This window comes from Chanodichthys erythropterus, chromosome 4 (assembly GCF_024489055.1).
Source record: "Chanodichthys erythropterus isolate Z2021 chromosome 4, ASM2448905v1, whole genome shotgun sequence".
In the NCBI taxonomy this organism is placed as follows: Eukaryota; Metazoa; Chordata; class Actinopteri; order Cypriniformes; family Xenocyprididae; genus Chanodichthys; species Chanodichthys erythropterus.
The window spans coordinates 37,971,495-37,994,279 of record NC_090224.1 but is presented as its reverse complement, the minus strand read 5'-3'; the positions used below and the strand labels follow the sequence as shown (position 1 = coordinate 37,994,279).

Sequence of the window (22,785 nt, the reverse complement as noted above, 5' to 3'; positions counted from 1 at the left end):
CATGAACAGGGTCTATTTCATGTTGTCTACACCAAGTAGAGAATAGATTCCATTTGTAGGAATAAAGCTTCCTCGTGGAGGGAGCCCTGGAGCTAAGTATGGTCTCAACAACCTCAGTTGAGAGACCAGCCTCTATGAACCTGGCCCCCTCAGAGGCCAGGCCCACCGTTTCCATAGTTCTGGACGGGGATGTATTATCGTGCCGCCCGCCTGAGATAGAAGATCTGGCCTTAAGGGAAGCTCCATTGGAGAGCCCTCTATCATGGACACCAAGTCCGAGAACCATATTCGGGTCGGCCAGTACGGGGCCACCAGTATTAGGCTGACCCCTTCCTGGCGTACTTTCTCCAGGACTCGTGGGAGCAGAGCGAACGGGGGAAAAGCATACAGACGTAGCTTCGGCCACGTCTGTACCATGGCATCCAGACCCAGGGGTGCTGGATGCGTGAGGGAGTACCAGAGCGGACACTGGGTTGACTCTCCCGAAGCAAACAGGTCTACTTGTGCCTGACCAAAGTTTTTCCAAATGAGATCCACCACTTCTGGATGGAGTCTCCACTCCCCGGGCCTCGGCCCCTGCCTCGACAGGGCGTCTGCCCCCACATTCTGACTCCCGGGGATATAAGCTGCCTTCAACAAAAGCAGCTTCCCCTGAGACCACAGGAGGATCCGACGGGCCAAGTAATTTAGTTGGCGAGACCGTAGACCCCCCATATGATTTATATAAGAGACCACTGACATATTGTCTGTGTGGACCAGGACATGGTGGTCTCTCAGGTCTGGGAGAAAGTGTTTTAGTGCTAGAAACACCGCCATCATCTCCAGCCGATTTATATGCCAGGAAAGATGATGGTCTTCCCAAAGACCTTGGGCTGAGCGACCGTTCATGAAGCGTCTGTCGTAAGCATTGCGCGACGACCAGAGGCTCCCAACGCGGGACCCTGGGACAGGAACCAGGGGTCTTTCCACACGGTTAGAGCACGAAGGCATCGCCGTGTGACTTTGATCATTCGAAAAGGGTTCCCCCTCGGGGAAAACCCCCTGGTCCTGAGCCACCACTGTAGGGGTCTCATGTGCAGGAGGCCAAAGGGAATTATGTTGGACGCAGCTGCCATTAGACCCAACAGTTTCTGAAACTGTTTCACAGTGAGAGACTGGCCTAACTTCACCCCTTTTACGGTTGACAGAACAGAGCTCACACGGGCAGGAGTCAGACGTGCCTGCATTGTTGTGGAGTCCCACATAACACCTAGATAATTGGTGGTCTGAGCCGGTATCAGTACACTCTTCTTGGCATTAAGCCTCAGCCCAAGCCTTTTCATGTGAGACAGAACAACATCTCGATGTTGAACTGCTTGTTGCTCTGAGCGAGCTAGAATCAACCAATCGTCGATGTAATTCAGTATGCGAATGCCCTGGAGTCTCAAGGGAGCCAGGGCTGCATCCACGCACTTCGTGAATGTGCGGGGTGATAATGATAGGCCAAACGGAAGAACCTTGTATTGGTAAGCTTCGCCCCCGAAAGCAAACCTGAGGAACTTCCAGTGAGAAGGATGGATGGACACATGAAAGTATGCATCTTTCAAGTCTATCGTCACAAACCAGTCCTCGGACCTGATTTGGGGAATGATCTGTTTGAGTGTAAGCATCTTGAATTTTAGTTTTTGTACAGACCGATTTAGCACACGTAAATCTATGATAGGACGAAGTCCTCCATCCTTCTTTGGAACTATGAAGTAACGGCTGTAAAAGCCTGACAGCTTGCTGGGAGGAGGAACCCTTTCTATAGCTCCTTTCTGCAAAAGTGTCATGACTTCCTGTTCCATAACCAGAGACTGCTCGGGGGTCACCACTGTGGGAAGGACCCCGTTGAATCTGGGCGGGCGAGACCCGAACTGTATTTTGTAACCTTTTTCTATCATGAGCAGCACCCAATTTGATATATTCGGTAGAGTTTTCCATTCTTCTAGAAAATCTACTAAGGGAACCAGCCTCTCGAGACTGGTCTCTGGTGTTTTTTGAGCACTTGGCTCGGCGCTCTGAAACGGCACGCCGGCAGAGGTCAGCCGAATCAAGTGACAACTGTCCTTCCTCGGAAGGTCGGCGGGGACCTGACGCACACTGGATGATAGATATGGCGAGGTCCCCGGAGGGCGCTGGAGGGAAGCGGGTGTCAGATGTGTTAACACCAGGCTTCCTCCAGACGGGGGCCGCCCTCCTGGGTCCTGACCCACAGATATCAGGACCGCTTTTTAGAAGCCTTCCGCGCCACAATGACGGCCCGCAGGTCCGTCTTGCAGTGGGAAGGCTTCTGTTGTGCGGCTCGCCCCTGTCCCCAGAATGTACGTGGGGGAGCACGGGCGGCCACACTTATTTTCTGTTGCGCTCTGTGGTGCGCTGAGGAGCTCGTTGCGGGCCGAGACTGCTCCCGTTCAACAGTCTCGGCGGGGACTTTAGACCGGCAGGGGAAGAACCTCTGAAACGCCGCAGATTGTTTCCTGGTCTCCTGGAACCTCTCGAAGAGGCCCGCAGGAGACAGCGGCGCATCCATAAGGGCAGCTGTGTCTCTGTCCCTTATGTCAGATAGGTTCAGCCACAAGTGCCTCTCCGTGGCCACCAGGGCTGCCATAGAACGGCCCACCTCTTTGGCCGTCTCCTTAGTGGCACAGAGAGCCAGGTCTGTCGCCGTGCGCAGTTCCTGGATGCACTCAAATGTGGCCTCCCCGCTGGTATCAATTTCCCCCAGCAGGTCGGCTTGGTAAGCCTGCAGCAGCGCCATGGTATGGAGACACGCTGCTGCCTGACCTGCCGCCGCATAAGCTTTGCCCACCAAGTTAGATGTAGTTTTAAGGGGCTTGGTGGGCAGCGTCGGTGCTTTCAGGGACGATGCCGACTCAGGCGAGAGATAGCCCGCGAGCGTCTCTTCAACCCGGGGCATCGCCGCATAACCATGCTGTTTCAGCCCCACGATGTTACTGTAGACCGAAGTCTGGGGGCTGAACACTCAATGTTGTACTGGTCTATTCCAGGATCTAGACACCTCGGTGTGTAGATCCGGGAAGAACGGTAAGCACCGACGTTGGGGTAGTGAATGCGCGGGGAGAAAGCGGTCATCAAGCTTGCTTTTCTGTTTTAAGTCTCCCCGCTCTGCTTCCGGCCAGCTGATATTTAATTTGGCTACAGCTCTGGTCACTACCCCTAAGAGCTCCTCATGTGCGGGGGAAGAGGATGGCGGTCCCTCTTCCCCTGCGTCGACGCTCATCACATCAACATCCTCAGATGAAGATAGATGAAGCACCGATGTCTCTCCCTGAGGGGAAGAAACCGCTGGGCGTGCTTCCACCGCGGCAGGAGAGACATTGGGTCTGGCAGCTAAAGGGAGAGATAGGGCGGAGCCCGTCTCAGCCCCCGCTCCGGGTGACCCGATCCGCGGGGAACACCGACCGAGGCACCCTCTTTCTTATCAAAGAGTGCCCGGCGAGATCTCAACACTCTAAGGGTGAGCTTTTCACAGTGCACGCAGACAGCTCCCTCGAGAGCTGCCTGCGCGTGCTCAACCCCCAGGCAAACTGTGTGTCCCCGTCAGGAATGAACCGAGTGCAGGGAGACGCACACTTCCTGAACCGTTTGCCTTCCGCCATTTTATATATATATATATATATATATATATATATATATATATATATATATATATATATATATATATATATATATATATAATCGTGTCTTTTATTGTGTATATGTATAGTGTTGTGGAACTCTTGTCCTCAGACAAAGAGACAACAAACAAACACTAAATCAAACACTACATAGGACGCACAAACAGCGGTAACAATATACACTAGTGTTGCTGAAACTCTTGTCCTCAGACAAAGAGTGAAATCAGAGATGATAATAAGACAGACAAACACTAAATAAGACACACGGGATAACATGGAGCGCTTGCTGAAGATAGCAGAAGCTAGTGTTCTCTGCATCCGGGCATGCTTTATAGTTTCCTGGTCCGTGACGTCACCCGTCTCTGACGTCTCGTTACACGATTGGTTGGATACAGGAGTGCTTCAATGACAATATCACGCAGAAGGTTCCCAATGCGTTTCACGCAGCGTCGATAGTTCCCACGAAAGGGAACCTTGTTTTGTAGTAAATGCTGCTTATGGATGGCTCGATACCACAATTGCGGCTTCAGTATGGTATCAAAATCTAATAATGTAATATCGTTATAAAATCAATACCATGTGTGGTCTGAATTTCTGTGCAGGATTGTGAGTATTGCGCATAGTTTTACTCATTCAGCAGGTTTCACATTTATAATGCGGGAAATTACTGCAAACATTAATTAGTAAATTAATCAACGTAGATGATCACATCAAATCAGCCATTTGAAAACTTTTTGTGAGAAATAATTTCACAAGCAGAGTGAATGAATCAGAAGAGCTGAATCTCCTCTCTCACTCTCTCTCTCTCTCTCTCTCTCTCTCTCTCTCTCTCTCTCACAATGAGCAAATGGCTTCTGTCTTCAAATGACATCACGTCTGAACTATAAGAGAGCTGCACGCTGTGCTACAACACTTTCACTTGTGAATCGGCAGCTGAGGGGAATGTTGCCCACATCTTTTTAAGCCATGCCAATATATACATGCAAGCGATTATATATCATTCAATTAACTTGTAAACTGAGACTGAAATGTAAGACATTAATTATACAGAAAATACAAGATTGACATCTGTATTGACTTACTATGTGAGTAAATACTATTCTATTTATACATTTAAATCCTTTACTTTACATACTTTTTAATCTGTTCTTTTTGTCATTTTTGTAGTTTCAGCAGAGAGGATAGAGATGATCAGACTGGAGATTCTCCTCAACCAATGAATGATGAACTACAGAGAGTCAAAGACCGACACAAAACCAGCATGAAGAACAAGTATGAGAGATTATTTGAGGGAATGAAACTCCCAAGAGAATGAAACCCTCCTGAACAGGATCTACACACAGCTCTACATCATAGAAGGAGAGAGTGAAGGAGTGAATGAAGAACATGAGGTTTTACAGATGGAGAAAACAGCCAGAACACAACACTCACAAGACACTCCAATCTACTGCAATGACATCTTTAAAGCCTCATCTGAACAAGGATGTGAGGAGAAACACCACATCAAGAATGTTCTTACTAAAGGAATCGCTGGAATCGGAAAAACTGTCTCTGTGCAGAAGTTCATTCTGGACTGGGCCGAGGGAAAAGCCAATCAGGATGTAGATTTCATGTTTGTGCTTCCATTTCGAGAGCTGAACTTGATCCAAGATCATCAGTACAGTCTTCACAGACTTCTGCTGGACTTTCATCCTGAACTTCAAGATCTGGACTCAAAGATTTATGAGCAGTGTAAAGTTGTGTTCATCTTTGATGGTCTGGATGAAAGCAGAATCACACTGTTTTCAGATGATCAGGAAGTTTCTGATGTGACTGAGACTTCATCAGTAGGTATGTTGATGTCAAACCTCATGAAGGGAGAGTTGCTTCCCTCTGCTCTCATCTGGATCACCTCCAGACCAGCAGCAGCCAATCAGATCCCCTCCAAATACATCAACCGTCTGACAGAGATTCAGGGATTCAATGAGCCTCAGAAGGGGGAATATTTCAGGAAGAGAATTTGTGATGAACATCGAGCCAGCAGAATCATCTCACACATCAGAAGAGCAAGAAGCCTCCACATCATGTGCCACATACCCGTCTTCTGCTGGATCTCATCCACTGTGCTTCAGAAGCTCCTGAAAGAAGATCTGAGTGCAGAAATCCCTCAAACTCTGACTGAAATGTACATCCACTTCCTGTTGATTCAGATCAACATGAGGAATCAGAAGTATGAAGAGAGAGATCCAGAGAAACTCCAGCGGTCCAACAGAGAAGTGATTGTGAAACTTGCTAAAGTGGCTTTCAATCAGCTGATGAAAGGCAATGTGATGTTCTATGAGGAGGACCTGAGAGATAGCGGCATAGACATCACTGACGCCTCAGTGTATTCTGGGATTTGCACTGAGATCTTTAAGGAGGAATCTGTGATTCATCAGAAGAAAGTCTACAGCTTCATTCATCTGAGCGTTCAGGAGTTTCTTGCTGCTTTCTATGTGTTTTACTCACATATGGTCAAGAACAAGAAACCACTGTATAAATTCAGATTTTACAGATCTGATAAAAAGTCTCTGCATTGGTTACTAACAGCAGCAGCAAATAAAGAGTCTCTGTATGATCCACAAACATCAGCAGTTGTTAAAGACCCTCTGTATGATCTACTAACATCAGCAGTAGATAAAGCTCTTGAGAGCAAGAATGGACAGCTGGATCTGTTCCTGCGGTTCCTGCTGGGCGTCTCACTGGAGTCCAATCAGAGACTCTTACAGGATCTACTGACACACAGAGAGAAAAGCTCAGAGAACATCAGGAGAACCACACAGCACATTCAAAAGAAGATCAAAGATAAGGAGGATTTTCTTAATCTCTCAGCTGATCAATCCATCAATCTGTTCCTCTGTCTGCTGGAAGTGAAAGATCAGACTCTGTCCAGAGAGATTCAGGAGTTTGTGAAATCAGATAAACACTCAAAGAAGAAACTCTCTCCGTCTCACTGCTCAACACTCGCCTACATGCTTCAGATATCAGAGGAGCCACTGGATGAGCTGAACCCCATGAAATTCAACACATCAGATGAGGGGAGAAGAAGACTGATACAAGCTGTGATCAACTGCAGAAAAGCTCTGTGAGTGTTAATTATTATCAAATGAACAATCATGTTTAATAGTTAGTCTAGCACCATTTCCTAAATAAGAGATTTTCTCCTAAATAACAAGCGTACCCCCGGTTTCACAGACAAGGCTTAAACTAGTCCTAGACTAAAATGCATGTTTGAGTTGTTTTAACTGAAAGTAATTTGCCCTGATATATCTTGATATATGTCCATGCCGTTGTTTTGTCTCAAGACGCACACCAGTAATTAGGGATACACCGACAGGATTTTTGGGGCCAATACTGATTTTAACAAACATTTACTGGCCGATTCCAATACAGATATTTGTCACTTCCTCTCTTATTTGAAATTTTGTCATCAAAATAGATAGTATTTTGATCATGTTTTAAATCAGCAAAGTTAAAAACACCTGCATTAAATTATATTTGCAGGTTTATTGCTGCATCATCAAATAATTTCTAATGAACATGGATTGGATCTATTTAACATTCAGCAGGCTTACATAAATACAACAGAACAGAGATACATATGAAATAAACAGTGTTTTTAGGTAGGTTTAACAGTTTTCAGGTACATTAAGGAAAACAAATGTAAAATATAACTGCATTATCTCCTTTACTAAGACTGTTATTTTGATGGGTGTTCTAGTCTACGGAGCTATAAGTGTAATGGAGAGCATACAGTTCTTCAGAGATATTTTGCAGATTTAAAGTTTGTCAGTTTATTTAGCACCCCCCAAAAAGGCATAAGATCTGTTTTTGTTTACTGTTAGTTGTAATAAATGTTTTGTGTAATTTGCTGTATGTTGATGATAATGCAATGGAGAGAGAGAGAGTTTCATGTGCACTTCTTGTGCTCTGTGTTGTTTAGCTCTTGTGGTGATGGTTTTTAAAGGTTCATATTTTATAGTATAGGCCCAAATAAGTATCAACAGATATTTAAAATTTATTAACCCCCACATTGTGTTAATCTGTGTAATTGCGAGTGAAAATAGGTTCAAATTAAGACTCACTGTGTGTGTGTATATATATATATATATATATATATATATATATATATATACCAAGCAGAGAAGTGAACATTCATTGCTTAAATTGAGCACATAAATAATAGATCAACATAACATCTGTTTTAGTAAAAATAAATAAATAATCTTGCATATACAATAAATGCAAATATGTATTTTTTCAGCATTGCAAGGTTTCTATTGTACACACAAAAAATATGGCCAGGGAGTGTAGGCTAAACACACTTTTGGGTTTATCTGATGTTTTACTGAAATACAGTGAATTATCACTTGTGTAAAAAATCCAGTTTGTGCTTATCCACTGATCCTAATAGAAATATGAAAAAACCTAACTACTAGAAAATATATGAGCCTATAGAAAATATCTCTCCTTTGCAATGTCATAATTCCATGCAGTCCTAAAAGTGGCACTGCTGGATAAAATAATAAATATAATAGCCTATTGTATTTATTATTTTATCCAGCAGCGGATTAACCGTTATAGTAATTTTGACTTCTCTTGATGTAATCCTGGATCTATATATATCGTGGCCACGAATTTAGAATTCGTTCCCCAGATTTAGCAGTATATTACACGGCTACTGGAGACGCTGTACCAAGCATAAAGTAACTTCATCTAACGTCTTAAGTTCATCAAAACATTAGCTCGTAACTGAAATTGCCATGTTAGCACTTAATATTTATGCAGTACAGTCAAACAGCGTAGATCATTCATAAAATCGTATCTAAAGGAATGCGCATGTTCATGCCTCAAGCGTCTACATCAATAAGCAGGGGTGTATAAAGTACTCGAAAACCATACTTGAGTAAAAGTATAGATATCTGACCAGAAAATGACTTTGGTAGAAGTTAAAGTCACTGTTTAGAATGTTACTTGAGTAAAAGTTTTAAAGTATGTGATATTTTTGTACTTGAAGGTGCCCTAGAACTTTTTTTAAAAAGATGTAATATAACTCTAAGGTGTCCCCTGAATATGTCTGTGAAGTTTCAGCTTAAAATACCCCATAGATTTTTTTTAATTCATTTTTTTTAACTGCCTATTTTGGGGCATCATTATAAATGAGCCGATTCAGGGCTACTGGCCCTTTAATTCTCGTGCTCCACGCCCACAGAGCTCGCGCTTGCCTTGAACAGGGCATAAACAAAGTTTACACAGCTAATATAACCCTCAAATGGATCTTTACAAAGTGTTTGTCATGCATGCGGCATGCATGCTTCGGATTATGTGAGTATTGTATACTGTTATATTGTTTACATTTGATTCTGAATTAATTTGAGGCTGTGCTCCGTGGCTAACGGCTAATGCTACACTGTTGGAGAGATTTATAAAGAATGAAGTTGTGTTTATGCATCATACAGACTGCAAGTGTTTATAAATGAAAATAGCGACGGCTCTTGTCTCCGTGAATACAGTAAGAAGCGATGGTAACTTTAACCACATTTAACAGTACTTTAGCAACATGCTAACGAAACATTTAGAAAGACAACTTACAAATATCACTAAAAATATCATAATATCATGGATCATGTCAGTTATTATTGCTCCATCTGCCATTTTTCGCTATTGTTCTTGCTTGCTTACCTAGTCTGATGATTCAGCTGTGCAGATCCAGACGTTACTGGCTGCCCTTGTGTAATGCCTTTCATAATGTTGGGAACATGGGCTGGCATATGCAAATATTGGGGCGTACACCCCGACTGTTACGTAACAGTCGGTGTTATGTTGAGATTCGCCTGTTCTTCGGAGGTCTTTTAAACAAATGAGATTTATATAAGAAGGAGGAAACAATGGAGTTTGAGACTCACTGTATGTCATTTCCATGTACTGAACTCTTGTTATTTGACTATGCCAAGATAAATTCAAATTTTCATTCGAGGGCACCTTTAAGTACAAAAAGTATTTTTCTGATATTAAACGTACTTAAGTATTGAAAGTAAAGTACAAGTAAATGTAAAATACAAAAGGAGCAAAAAAAATTTATTAAAAATTGTTCTATACACTGTTTGAGCAGCAAGATTTTTTTCATTTTTAACTTTCTTACATTTTGTTTCGTTGAATTAAAAAAAATGGCTAAATTTTTATTGTAAATTTTAAATATAAAAAATACTAACATATTAATTATACATTGATCGTTCATGTTAATTTATAGTGCATTATAACTAATGTAAGATACAACTTTAAAATGTTAAAATGTAAATTATGAAATTAAAATGAACAGTACTTTTATTAACCTTATTTAATGTTACAAATGGACTCTTATTGTAAAGTGTTACCATTTCATATAAATCCAAACCGCCATGCTTAAAAATTGCCATCTTTACACACAAAGGCATAGCATGGGTCTATTATATGTATACTCTCACACATTATTTGCCTCTATTTTACAAAACTTGATGATTATCTAATCAAAATATGTGTTACGGTGCCGATAAAAAAAGAATTGAAATTGAATACATTTCTGATTTGTTATGTTTCTGTCGCTGCATGATGAGAATATAGTTTAAACATACAACTTCGATGGATAATGAAAGCATAACAGCAAACAAATGGATATAAACTGATGCAAATGAATGGTACAATCGTGACATTAAACAGTTGGTGTTTTTGTCACATTGTTTTAACCGCTTGAGGTACTTCTAATGTTAGCATCCTCTCAGCCTCAACGGCAAACATACTGCTGTTTTCCACTAATGCAGCATCTACTTAACAAACTAATTACTTTGTAATGATATTAAAACGTGTACTGTAGTGTACACTGTATAACATACCGTTTGGTTGTCCCAGTTTTTGAAGTGTCCCGGTCTGTGCAGCACACAACCTCATGTCACATGTCAAAACAAAATCTAGGGGGCATCAGTGATAGTTTTTATTCCACCTCTAGAGGTCGCTCTCGTACTGTATAATGACAGCGCACTCTTATGAAAGTAAATCAGTAGCAAAACCCGAGAGTTTGCTGATTTGAATGTGAGAACTTGTTGGATTAATATTTGTAAATTGAAATTTACACTCACAGCCCTGATATGAAAAGCTGAATGTTTCGATTTGCACACGCAGACAACAATCAAAACACCCGTGTAGTGTTGTAGTACTCGAGATCAGTCTTGGTCTCGAGACCACTTTTTAAAGGTCTTGGTCTAGTCTCGGAATCGACCGTATTTTTACTCGGTCTCGTCTCGGTCTCGGACGAAGAGGACTCGGGATTTCATTTCAAGACCTGTCAAGACCAAAACGTACGGCATATCACGAAATTATTTGTTAACATCGTTACTGTGATTAGACATTAATCTTCTGACTAAGAGCTTGACTCGTGTCTAATTTTAAATGTTTTTAGTTTTTACTCCCCTCCCCGCGCCGCGTCGTGCTGCCAACCCCCACATCGCATCACACACACACGCGCGCGCTCCACACGTGAATGCGGGAGACAGCATGGGATGGATCCATCTAGGGCTTTTTTCTTTTTCATTTATCATCGCCAGACAGCAGTTGTCTTTTCCCGGGCATAGTTGTCACAAGTTCTCAGCCAGCAGCGCGTGCGGGAATGAATGGCGTGTCGTGGAAGGAGGGCTGCTGAACTCGTATAAAATAGTATTTATTTATTTATTTTTTATTCAGTAAATATATTTTTGATAGGGAAGCTGTGCACAAACAGGAATATTTATTCATTTATTAAAAAAAAAAAAAAAAAAACTCTGGGAAAAAAAGGTGCTTTCTCTCGAGGAAGAAAAAGGGCAGAGGTTCAAGCCCCCTTTTATGTCTATGTGTGCACGTGCCTGCACATATGTAACTATTAATCTGCAACTACAACTTCGTAACACGGGTGTTTTGATTGTTGTCTGCGTGTGCAAATCGAAACATTCAGCTTTTCACATCAGGGCTGTGAGTGTAAATTTCAATTTACAAATACAAATATTAATCCAACAAGTTCTCACATTCAAATCAGCAACCTCTCGGGTTTCACTACTGATTTACTTTCATACACTCTTCTCAGCTGGTCTAGCAACGGACTAAACCAATAAAATGAAATTAACCGCGGTTGTGCGAGCACTTGTTTGCACATGCTTGCTTGCAGTCTGTGTTCTTCTGACTTTATTTTGTAGTAAGTAACGAAAATTACAGATTCTCCTCAAAAAATACTTAAGTACTGTAACGAAGTATTATTACTTCGTTACATTACACCACTGCCAATAAGCTCTGCTGTATTAACCAGTGAAATTGGGTGTAGGTGGAGCGACACGTGTCACCCCACCCCAGTCATCCAGACTGCACTCTGGGGTTACTCCTCAGATGGGGTTCGTACTTTTTCGGCCTTCACTGCACGCCAGGGACCACTCCGCCATTGTTGAGAGTAGGGCTGGGCGATATGATCAAAATCTTATATTGTGATATATCACGATAACGATATGTATCACGATAGTTATTTTTGCTTTAAATAAGATTTTTTTTATCAAAATGTTCCATTAAAAAAGCTTACTGAAGACAAATTAATTGTGATAAAGAAAGAGCAAAGAAAACAAACTACAATAGAACAAAGACGAAATAGACATGAAAAAACTTAAAGTACTAGAAAATGTATAAAGTAATCAAAGATATAAAAACAATGCATAGTCTTTACTGTGTAAATTAAATATACATTTATTCTTATTAAAGTTACAAAAGCAAGCAGTGAGAGAAATACTTTTGTTGTTTGATTAGCATTAGGGCTAGTTCACCCAAAAAGGAAAATTTTGTCATTATTTACTCACCCTCAAGTTATTCCAAATCTGTATACATTTCTTTCTTCTGATGAACAGAAAGGAAGATATTGTAAAGATTAGGGGAATCTGAACAGTTCTGGGGCACCATTGACTTCCATAGTATTTTTTTTTTTCCTACTATGGTGGTCAATGGTGCCCCAAAGCAGCCTTGTTACAAACTTTCTTCCAAATATCTTCCTTTGTGTTCAGCAGAAGAAAGAATCTCATATAGGTTTGGAATAACTTGAGGGTGGATAAATGATGACAGAATTTTTTTATTTTTGGGTGAACTATCCCTTTAATAATGACAGCAGGCAAATTTGGATGCTGTCCCTTTAAGACTGACTGCATCGATCCATTAACTCAAGCCTTCTCTTTCTCAACTGTACCTTCACTTAAGACATAAATGGCTCTGTTTACTTATAAATACGTGGTCACTTTGGCACGTAGGTATGTGTATTTAACCATTCAAGACCAACTAGGCGTCAAAAAGCACTCAGTTCAGTCCTCACACGCTCTATGAGTCTCTTAGGCTGCGTTTGCACTGACACAAAATCCGATTTTTTGCTCACATCTGACACAGATCGGAATTAGTTGCACACTTGTAAACACAAAAATACGCACGAGATCTGTTCCTCATTGATGTCACTACACAGTTCTGAGCGAGTCTCTGCAGGGGTTCGAATTAACCTGAACTAGTGCAAAGCTTAACCTCTGCTACAAGATCTGTTTTTTTTCCGCATCAGATCTAAGCCATTTCCAAATGTGGTTTTAAATCAGATATATATCCGATATCTGGACATGCAACCTACGTCTAAACACACATAGCCTATCTGATTCTCATTGGAATTCTAAGCCACCACAAGGCGAGGGCGGCACGTTTGCTCACTAAAAGGTAGCTTTAATGTTGTATTATCCAGCAGACGTGTCTGTATGCACTCGCACTAAAATTCGCAGCTGTATTATTGGGGGGGGGGACTTTTTATTTCTATCTATGTTTTCCTTGAAAGAAATTGCATGCCCACACATTCAGCAGCTGAATTTCAACCTCTGCCCGGTAAATTTAAAAGAGACTGCTGTGTTTTTTTTTTTTGTTTTTTTTTTTAATAAACCAAAGCTTTACTGGGTAGGCTGCTCTCTCTCTCTTGTGTGCGCTCTTTCCTTTGCTCGCTCTCTTATTATCATTCAGTCAAATAAATGTAATCTTACCTGCTATTTTATTTCCCTTCAGAATTCTAGATTTGTAGATAGATCTGCGAATGTAGATAGCCTAAAATAACAAACACAAATGACCTTTCTTTTCCAGTCTATATTTGTTCAGTCAGATTTCTTCTGAAGTGAATGTAAACACATTGGATATGGTCAAAAGATCAGATCTGTGTATTAAAACTTGCAATGCAAATGCAGTCTCAGACAGCGCTGGGAAACAGTCTCTCGGAGAGCGCTTGCATATGATGAATTGAGTTGTCTTTCGTTGCTTATTGCACTTAAATGGTTAAAAACCACTTGATTTTTAAACTGCAGTGCTTAAAAACCCATGCAAATTATAAGTTTCGTGACTGCACAGCATAGCAACCACACGCAACGATCGTCCAAAATCTCTTTCAGTTGACAAATTTCCACCAGCTAATCATGTCTACCAGTATATTGGCCACCCTTACTTATTGTGCTTAAGTTACACTTTAACATCGAGCATGTCTCTAATTCGCGATTGCCTTCTGAGAGAGGCAGGTTTCATGCACGCACTTTGGCAGTGTGCCTTTTCAGAATATATTGCGCTTATAACTCTTTTAACATCAAGCACTCCCGCTCTTTAAATTCTCATTCATGCATTTCATCACTCTAAAGTGTCAATAGTGCAATATATTTACATACTACGATATATGCAATATAGCAAAATCTCTAACGATAGACATTTTATTTCGTGGTAACTAGCCCTAGACGAGAGCCAGACAAGCAAGTTTGTGAGGCCTGGAACACTGTTAAAATTATACTTTTCTTCAGTTAAATTAAATAAACCTTTACATTTACATAACAGTCTACATTACACGTGAAAGTTTCAAAAGTTATTTTGTCAAGAATAGTGTACAATCTTTTGTTATTTACTTTTGTTATTAACATTAAAGTGCAGACAGCAGCACTAGGATTATGCAACAAGACTGTGGCGACCAGGGCGGGCGAGAGCCGTGAGGGAACGGCGCGAGGCTGGTGGCGCGAGAGTTAACGAGCTACACCTGGGAGGCGCACCGGCCTTGAGTCTCTCACGGAGGAGCTCCGGGAGCATAAAAGGAGGAGCGACGACCGTGGAGGACGAGAGAGGACCAGGCCTGGACTTTATGTTATGTTTTATTATGTTTGTGTGGCCGGCAGACGTCCGCGAGGGTCTGTCGGCATTACTTTCGTTTTGTTCTTTGATATTATTGAATTAAATTTTTGTTGAACGTTCGCCGGTTCCCGCCTCCTTCTTCCCACATCTACTGACCTCGTTACATTGGTGCCGAAATCCGGGAGGAAGGAGGGACATGCTGTCGAAGAGCCCTCGCTGCTGAGGGGGATCGCGGTGCTGCGGAGTTCGGGCAGCGCGGGAGTGTGTGTAGACCGCGAGAGGCTGCCCGAGGCGGTGGTGCTGGAGCCTTGTGAAAGGTGGGACGGAGACCCGGATGCCGTGCTCCTGGGACGAGGTGGGGTGGCTGCCGTCCTGGACCTGGAGGGAGCGGAGGAGTCGCCGCCGTCCGCTGTGGGCCGGAGCCTGCTGCCGTCCGCCATGAAGGGGAGGAGCAGGGGACGGGGGACTCGCTGCCGGCTGCCCTCAGCCGGAGGAGCCATCGCCGGCCGCCAGGAGGCGGTCGAGGATCGGGCAATCCACCGAGCATCCAGTGCCACCGCATGGCACCGCGAGAAAGAGCCTCTTGGCAGGCTGAGGACCGAGCGGCAGTGTGTCGGGGAACCGGACCAAGAATTTTTTTTTTTTTTTTTTAACGTTCAACAAAAGTTTAATTCAAAATAAACAAAGAACAAAACGAAAGTAATGCCGACAGACCCTCGCGGACGTCTGCCGGCCACACAAACATAATAAAACATAACATAAAGTCCAGGCCTGGTCCTCTCTCGTCCTCCACGGTCGTCGCTCCTCCTTTTATGCTCCCGGAGCTCCTCCGTGAGAGACTCAAGGCCGGTGCGCCTCCCAGGTGTAGCTCGTTAACTCTCGTGCCACCGGTCTCGCGCCGTTCCCTCACAGCTCTCGCCCGCCCTGGTTGCCACAAAGACATTATACAGCTAATCAATAGATCATTGCGGTTAATCGATAAACCATCGGTTTGTTATATCTGCCTTTTTCCTGCTATAGCCGATATGCCAATGGTTGTAAATTGAGCAAAAAAACGGCCGATAAATAGCAGCGACCGATGCATCTTGTTACATAACTACCCATCTAGGGCTGGGGAGCCAGTAACAAAATAAGAAAAAAAAATAAGTGAAAATAACTAAAGAAAGAAAATCTTGGAGAGAGAACCAGGGCAATCCAACCTCCCGTCCCACAATCAACACAAACACCAATTCAAATTAGGTTCTCAAAATATTAACAAAGGTATTGGAAATAAAACTTCGGTGGAGGGCTAGGCCAAAATAACAAACAAAACGCAAACTAACTAACCCAATAATTTTATAAATTACCTAGACAAAGATAATCCACAAATAAAATACATAAAACTTCCCTCTCTCCCTACCTAGCCATAACCAGGAGAAAAAGAGAAGTACAAACAAAAATGGCACCCTCCCCCTACATTACCTTAAAGCAAAAAGAACGTAAAAGGTTAACAAACCTAGACAACGTAAAACATAAACAGAATCAAAAGATATTAAACAATTTTAATTCTCTCTCTATTAAAGAGCACACCTGAATTATAATACTGAGTTCACTTACTCATATACAATAAATCAGAAATCTAACAACAAATGAGTCTGGGCAACAGGAAGAAGTATTTGCCCTGGCAGAAGGAAGTCTCTCTCTCTTCTCCACAAATCCACCACATCTTAAATTCCCACTCCTTCCCGTCAACATCCAGTCACATACACATACACATTGAATACGTCTTTGGACATAACAATCCCTACCAGTAATGTTTTTTTTTTTTTTCTAAGGCACGTTCATAAAAGCTACTTAGATGCCCTAATTGAACTAAGATCTGATCCTGGCTTAGTCTAAGACCTGTCTGTGAAACCAGCTGCCAGTTGCATAAACCACTTAGACTAGTCTTAAAAGTAGTTCAAACTAGTTCTTAAGACACAGTCTTAATATAGTGACTAAGTTTATGCAACTGGCCCCAGGGCTTAGAGTCTTAAAGGGGTCTTGACATGCTTTTTCATTATTTTATTGTGTTCTTTGAGGCTCACTTATTATGCTTTGAGCAAAAACTTTACTAAAAACAGTCATATATTTGCACAACATGATGATTTTCCAGTCTCAGTCTGATTATTGTCAGTAAATGTCTGCTGTTGTGATCCTCTAACATCATTGTATCTATCTTTGTCTCCTCACTACTCACCGCTGCTGGACACTTACAAAACTGATCAGGTACAGTACTGCAGGCATTCAGATGCAGTCAGTGAATCTCAGAGGAGTCTCTCAGATTCATAATCCAAAACTCAGATTTTTATATCTTCAGAAAAGCATTGCTACATTTTTCAGTGTTTAAATATCTGAAGCACAGCAGTAAGGCTGCCTTCTAATAGTTGACCAAACCTTAATCGATGAAAAGAGCCTCGGTCAACCAAATTTTAATTGGTCGGTTAGTTGCAAAGAAAACTCTGCATGAAGTAGCAAAGTCACACAGACTGTGACGGACAGATTGTTAACACAGCTGGTCTTTGTGGTATATTACTATTAGGGCTGGAACAATAAATCGTTGAATTTTTTTTGATCGTTATGAGATTTTCTGAATCCAACTGCAATTCTCTCTCAAATTGATTCTGAACTTAGTTTTTAACAGCAGATGGAACTATGCGCTTTAGAAACAGCTGTAGTCTGCTCTCTTCCAATTCATTACACACACCACTTGAACCTTCTATAAAATAATCATTCATAAAGTTTGAAGAGAATTACAAGGTTGTTTGCAGTGGGCTGTTTACATTAATATCGTGTCATAAAAGCATTCTGAGGTGCAAGTACTTTATTCTCAGACTCAGCCAAACGCATGAGCGATCATCTTCGTCAGCATTTAAGCGTGTGGTTAAAAAGTAGCCTAGAGAAAAGAAAATGTGATTCGATTCATCAGACCAGGCCACCTTCTTCCATTGCTCCATGGTCTAGTTCTGATATTCACGTGTCCACTGTTGACTTTTTCGGCGGTGGGCAGGGGTCAGCATGGGCACCCTGACTGGTCTGCAGATATGCAGCCCCATACGCAACAAACTGATGCACTGTGTATTCTGACACCTTTCTATCAGAACCAGCATTAACTTGAGCAATTTGAGCTACAGGAGCTCTTCTGTTGGATCGGATCACACGGGCCAGCCTTCGCTCCCCATTTCTATCAAATCCTCACTCAAATCCTTACGCTTGCCCATTTTTCCTGCTTCTAACACAATGTGAAAAGACAAAATATTCACTTGCTACCTAATATATCCCACCCACTAACAGGTGCGTGATGAAGAGATAATCAGTGTTATTCACTTCACCTGTCAGTGCTCATAATAATATGCCTGATCGGTGTATATAGTCTGTAGTACAATCTCTGGCGTTCAACGCTGTACCACAGACTCACTTGCAGAGCACATGTGAAGGATGTATTGTTGGAACTCAAGGAAAGTTCAAAGCCTATAATTTATATATAATAGTTTATCATTCAAATACATTGTGAATACAGAAACATTTGGATTTGTGCAGAATTGGGGAGGTTGGAAGGTGACGTGTTATTATTTTTCGTTACAGTTCTGTTCTGAATAGGCTACTGTTTGTAGGATTTATTGTCTATTGCTATGAGTTTATAGTTTATTTACATTTTGAACAAAATTCTTGGTTAACGGTTAACCAGTCAATTATGAGCATCCCTAATTAAAACTTTCCCATGCAGATGCTGTGCCTTTTCTCCACAATTCTCTCTCTATATGAGAGTGCTCTTCTGGCTGTAGCATGTTGTCTTGTCTTTTGTTTGAAAATAATAGTGGCCATGTTCTCTGGTGAAGCCTTGATTTTTGATGCATAGCTAGGTGTAAGGTAAAACAACCTGCATGTTTTTTTAATGTATAGCCCATTTTGATGTTGTTTTTTAGCAGCCCGTCTTAGCTTGTCAAAAATGTCTTTTTACTGTGGTAGTGCTAATAAACATTTAAACTAACATTGTTATATGCCTATATTAGTGTTTTATATATATGGATTGTATTGTAGACAAGTCAAGTGTTGATCTCAGATTGTAAATCGGTCAGACATGGCCAACTCATTGTCGGCTGCTGTGTCGTCACTTTAAAAAAACAGAAACTTTAATTTAACAAACAAAGTGCATAATGTTCATGTGTTTGTAGATGACCTGACTGTTGATGCGTGTGTTCTGCTCTCTTTCAGACTTGTTGGCTGTAATCTCTCTGTTCAGTGTTGTGAGAGTTTGTCATCAGCTCTTCAATCCTCAAACTGTGTTCTGAGAGAGCTGGACCTGAGTAACAGTGACCTGCAGGATTCAGGAATGAAGCTTCTTTCTGATGCACTGAAGAGTCCAAACTGTCAGCTGGAGATACTAAGGTATTTAAGAACATATAAGAGATCATTTACAGTGAGACGTCATAATGTTCATGTGTTTGTAGATGACCTGACTGTTGATGCGTGTGTTCTGCTCTCTTTCAGACTTGTTGGCTGTAATCTCTCTGTTCAGTGTTGTGTGAGTTTGTCATCAGCTCTTCAATCCTCAAACTGTGTTCTGAGAGAGCTGGACCTGAGTAACAGTGACCTGCAGGATTCAGGAATGAAGCTTCTTTCTGATGCACTGAAGAGTCCAAACTGTCAGCTGGAGATACTAAGGTATTTAAGAACATATAAGAGATAATTTACAGTGAGACGTCATAATGTTCATGTGTTTGTAGATGACCTGACTATTGATGCGTGTGTTCTGCTCTCTTTCAGACTTGTTGGCTGTAATCTCTCTGTTCAGTGTTGTGAGAGTTTGTCATCAGCTCTTCAATCCTCAAACTGTGTTCTGAGAGAGATGGACCTGAGTAACAATGACCTGCAGGATTCAGGAGTGAAGCTTCTTTCTGATGCACTGAAGAGTCCAAACTGTCAGCTGCAAATACTGAGGTGATTAAGAACATATAAAATCAAATTTACAGTCAGACTCTCATAATGTTGGTGTGTTTGTAGATGATCTGATTGTTGATGTGTGTGTTCTGCTCTCTTTCAGACTTGCTCTCTGTAATCTCACTGTTTATTGTTGTGAGAGTTTGTCATCAGCTCTTCAATCCTCAAACTGTGTCCTGAGAGAGCTGGACCTGAGTAACAATGACCTGCAGGATTCAGGAGTGAAGCTTCTTTCTGATGCACTGAAAAGTCCAAACTGTCAGCTGCAGATACTGAGGTATTTAAGAATATTTAAATGTCATAGTGGGTTGTAGTATTCAATCACATGACAAAGGAGATCTCCTCAGGAATCTTTAATGGAGTAATCCGAACAAGGAACAGGAGTATGTAGCTACTTCTCCCACACAAAATCATGTCAGAGGAGAGGACAGATGAAAGGGAGACACTTACAAAAATTTAGCTCATCAGTTTGACAGTTGTCTGTATTCTGTAAAAAACACTGTCTACACTGGAGGTGTAGACAGTGAAATTGTTTTTATAAATTATTTTTTTATAAATTATTTTTTAACAAAAAATTAAAAAAAAAAAATTAATTTGACTGATAGCATTATTTATTTTCAAAAAATTCTCCAGTTATTGTGGTAATACTGTTATTGTTTTTTTTTTTTATTATTATTATTTTAACCATGATAATCGTGTAGTGAAAATCTGACAGTTCTGCTGTGGCTTTGTTTGGAACTATTTTCATTGGTGAAATAAAGCAAAACCAGACAATATTGTGTCTAAAGCTCACAATATAAACTATTATTTATTGAACTGTTTAAAATATCATCTTATTTGCAATCATGCTTACATTCAGGAAAACCGCACTCTGCCCCTGTGATATTGCTCAACTATATCATGTGATAAAAATCACAAACATAACACACATCACAAATATAACAAAAACAAGAAATGCCCCTGTGTAACTTTTTTTTTCTAACTGCTTTCCATTAGGCAGCATAACATAGTGAATTCTTGGACTCTCAAGGCATGTTTTTGTTTGGTTAAATAATATACTTGATAACGTCAGATCGCACATTGTTAAAAAAAAAAAAAAAACACACACAGACAAACACAGTCCTAGCAGGGCACTCTTTATCAGTAGATTAATCAAAGCACATTTAAAACCTCAGCAAATTAAATATCACAGTTGCAGTTTCCAACCACCTATTTTTATGTGCATTTTAGGATATTGCATACAAAACTACTGGATGGAAATGCCAGTATGCACATAAATTTTAAAAATGTGCATAAAAAGCAAGCTCGTTTGAGTCAGAATTTTTTTATCTTACAAGAAAACATACATAAACTATGATGGAAACACATTTACTGAATACATTTCTTGATGCGCCTCAAAAAAAAAATCATGTGACTTTGCACAATGGGATGGCATAATTAGACTAACCAGCCGGCCGATCTTGTCATCAGAATCTGAAATGCTGTTTTGGTCATTCTGAAATGCTCAAGAAAAGTCTGTTGTTAAAGTGGTTTGGTATAATTACCTTTCAAAAGTGTCTTACATAACTGCATACTCAAAAAGCAGCAAGATAACACATTTAATATGTTTTTTTTCTGCACACACTAAGACGCAAGTAATTTATTATATATGAAAATTATTATATACAGTTATTGTTATCCTCATTAGTGATAAGATGCTATTTTAGCTGCATCTGAAAACCTAGGGCAGCAGGGTAACCAGTCAGCTACATATCAGGCATTGACTTGTAAGGCAGCATTTGTGCATGAAGGCACCTCACGAAACTGATTTCAGACAGACTTCTGAGGCAGCGTAATGCTGCGTTCACACCGAACGCGTCTGGGGCGCCAAATTCATGTCAGACGCGTCTAGTTGGACGCTTGAACATTTTGAAGTCAGACGCTTCAGACGCGCATCAAATTCGCTCTATTCGCGCGTCTAAACAAAGTGTGTTCAGAATTCGCGTCATGGGAGGGGCTTCCATCTCTTTCTGCACAGATCCTCTGAATAGAGTACCTCAGGGATGACGCATTTTTGTAGGCAAAACCCGGAAGTTAGCATTTTAGAGCTTCCTGTTCCAACGCCGTAAAGTCTATGGGTTTTTTGAATGGGTTTTTGCTAAATCGCCTGAAATAAGGTCTGTGGTTAACAAAGCCTCTAAATATATTCACGTTTTGATCTATGACATAAAACACACCAGTTATAACCCGCTTGTGATTTATTTTTAAACCTTTATTGTGTCTTAAAAACGGTGGTTGCTAACAAATTGCTAAAAGGGACTACTTCCTTTGGCGGGGACTTTAGACGTTTGGACAGCATTTCTCATGAAAAAGTGTATAAGTATTCATACACAGCACAGATCATAATCAGCGAGCATGTTTTTAAATAACGCTGTTTTTTAAATACAGTTTGAGGAAGCTTGGTGGTGACCGTTGATCCGCGACCATGGTGTGCTGTAGTCCATTTATAGCTTACTGTTAGCCTTTTATATCTGACAACTTTATTTAGGCTTCAAAATGTTGTATTAACTTGTAAAGATTATCTTGATAGACAAAACTTGTAAGTGTCATAACTCTTTGTTAAACAGAGCTTATTTTCTGCGATTTTCCAAAAGTCTATGGGAAAAATGCATAGGCTTTCAACCGAGGGAACCCGTGCGCCGCTAACTTCCAGGTTGGCCTACAAAAACGTGTCATCCCTGAGGTACTCTATAACATACACATCATACACATCATCTTGTCAGTTGGAAACTAGTAGCGAGCAGGTGGGCTATGATCAACGGCTAAAATCATGCAAAGCGTTTTACAACTAACCAGATTTTCCGATTTCTTCGCTTATCCTCTTCCAGGCAAGGTCCTTTTTATTCCTGTCTCGATAAAAAAATGATGACACATCATAGGTGGCCACACACAGACTATTATCTTTGTTCTGGTCTCCACCGCTGATCACGTAATAAACACGTTACCAAAG

The 22,785-nt window shown here is 41.1% G+C and overlaps 1 protein-coding gene and 1 pseudogene across 1 annotated transcript in view; both read left to right on the top strand.

Moving 5' to 3' along the window:
* The window catches only part of LOC137019433 (NACHT, LRR and PYD domains-containing protein 3-like), a 75,030-nt gene that overhangs the window by 7,992 nt on the left and 44,253 nt on the right, over positions 1 to 22,785 (top strand). The gene's annotated exons all lie outside the window — the stretch shown is intronic.
* Positions 1 to 22,785, top strand: part of LOC137019435 (NACHT, LRR and PYD domains-containing protein 3-like) — a 32,973-nt pseudogene that overhangs the window by 7,995 nt on the left and 2,193 nt on the right.